Source organism: Populus nigra, chromosome 2 (genome assembly GCF_951802175.1).
Source record: "Populus nigra chromosome 2, ddPopNigr1.1, whole genome shotgun sequence".
NCBI lineage: Eukaryota > Viridiplantae > Streptophyta > Magnoliopsida > Malpighiales > Salicaceae > Populus > Populus nigra.
In genome coordinates, this window is record NC_084853.1 from 15,547,166 (window position 1) to 15,549,665 (window position 2,500).

Below are 2,500 nucleotides of genomic sequence, written 5' to 3' on the forward strand. Positions count from 1 at the left end.
TTTTCCTGCCTGGCCCGGCCAGTCCAGCCCCTGTTCGTCGAAAAATCTGCGCTGCTGATTTTCCACGCGGCAGCCCCTCTTTTCGTCAGCGTGCCCCCCTGACGAATTTTCCTGCCTGGCCCGGCCGGTCCAGCATCCAGCCCCTGTTCGTCGAAAAATCTGCGCTGCCGATTTTCCACGCGGCAGCCCCTGTTTTCCTCAGCGTGCCCCCCTGACGAATGTTCGTCGAAAAATCTGCGCTGCCGATTTTCCACGCGGCAGCCCCTCTTTTCGTCAGCGTGCCCCCCTGACGAATGTTCGTCGAAAAATCTGCGCTGCCGATTTTCCACGCGGCAGCCCCTCTTTTCGTCAGCGTGCCCCCTGACGAATTTTCCTGCCTGGCCCAGTCCAGCGTCCAGCCCCTGTTCGTCGAAAAATCTGCGCTGCCGATTTTCCACGCGGCAGCCCCTCTTTTCGTCAGCGTGCCCCCCTGACGAATTTTCCTGCCTGGCCCGGCCGGTCCAGCCCCTGTTCGTCGAAAAATCTGCGCTGCCGATTTTCCACTCCGCAGCCCCTGTTTTCGTCAGCGTGCCCCCCTGACGAATTTTCCTGCCTGGCCCGGCCAGTCCAGCGCCCAGCCCCTGTTCGTCGAAAAATCTGCGCTGCCGATTTTCCCCGACGAACCTGCAGCTGCACAAATCCGCGCTGCCACTGCCCCATTGTCTGGACCAACAGTCTTTTCCATCAAGCCCTGGACTATAAATCGTCCAGACTCATCGCCAGCACCCGCTGCCGATTCTGCCGACTTTGCCGATTTCGTCGGCGCTGCCGATTCCAACACTGCCCGCCGTGCCTGAACCAGCGCTGTTTCGTCAGCGTGTCCCCTTGACGAATTTCCCTGCCTGGCCTGGACAGTCCATCTTCCAGCCCATGTTCATCGAAAAATCTGCGCTGCCGATTTCCCCGACGAACCTGCAGCTGCACAAATCTGTGCTGCCGATTTCCCCCCCTGTCGGCATGGCTGCCGCTGCCCCGATGTCCAGACCAACAGTCTTTTTTGTCGACTTTGCCGATTTTGTCCGCGCTGCCGATTCCAACACTACCCCCTGCATCCAAACCAGCATTGTTTCGTCAGCTCTTCCCCTGACGATTTTAGCCCTGTAACAAACAGTAGGCCTCCAATCCCGCCAACGGGAGCCAAGTTGATAGGGAAGAGAATTGAATGACGCGCCTGGTCCTCGCACCCCGCCACCCGAGGGGCCTTTTTCCCGGCAGCCTCTGAAAAACTCTAGCTTTCACGGTCCTCGCCGCCCCTCACCACCATGGCAGGCCTCTAATCCCACCCATCAGCAGTTGTAGCCGATAGGGCAGTGATTTGAATGACGCGTCGCGGGCCTCCGGGTCATCTCACCCGGCCATTAATTGGAGCGTTTTTGGCTGGCCGAGGATGGGGGGATGGATCTCTTCTTCCGAAAAAGCAAACAGTACATCGGGAGTTATGTTGACGGGGCATGGAATTGAATGACCCGTCGCGGGCCGCCGGGTCATCTCACCCGGCCATCCCGGGGAGCGTTTTTCCCGGCAGCATCGGGGAAACTCTTGCTTTCACTGCCCGCTGCCCAAGTCCCCACTCGAATCGGCCCCCCGCGCCAACAAGCCAACGCTGCCGAATCGGCAGACACTGCTGCCGAATCTGCCGACACTGCCCCGCGGGCTGCCACTGCCCCAGTGTCTAAACCAGCGGTCTTTCTCATCGAGCCTTGGACTATCCAGTCCGTCCTGACTCATCGCCAGCACCTGCTGCCGATTCTGCCGACTTTGCCGATTTTCTCGGCGCTGCCGATTCCAACACTGCGCCCACCGTGTCTGAACCAGCGCTGTTTCGTCAGCGTGTCCCCTCGACGAATTTTCCTGCCTGGCCTGGACAGTCCACCGTCCAGCCCGTGTTCGTCGAAAAATCTGCGCTGCCGATTCTGCCGACTTTGCCGATTTCGTCGGCGCTGCCGATTCCAACACTGCCCGCCGTGCCTGAACCAGCGCTGTTTCGTCAGCGTGTCCCCTCGACAAATTTTCCTGCCTGGCCTGGACAGTCCATCGCCCAGCCCATGTTCGTCGCAAAATCTGCGCTGCCGATTTTCCCCGACGAACCTGCAGCCGCACAAATCTGCGCTGCCGAATCTGCCGACACTGTCCCGCGGGCTGCCACTGCCCCAGTGTCTAAACCAGCAGTCTTTCTCGTCGAGCCTTGGACTATCCAGCCCGTCCAGACCCATCGCCAGCATCCGCTGCCGATTCTGCCGACTTTGCCGATTTCGTCGGCGCTGCCGATTCCACCACTGCCCGCCGTGCCTGAACCAGCGCTGTTTCGTCAGCGTGTCCCCTCGATGAATTTTCCTGCATGGCCCGGCCAGTCCAGCGTCCAGCCCATGTTCGTCGAAAAATCTGCGCTGCCGATTCTGCCGACTTTGCCGATTTCGTCGGCGCTGCCGATTCCAACACTGCCCGCCGTGCCTGAACCAGC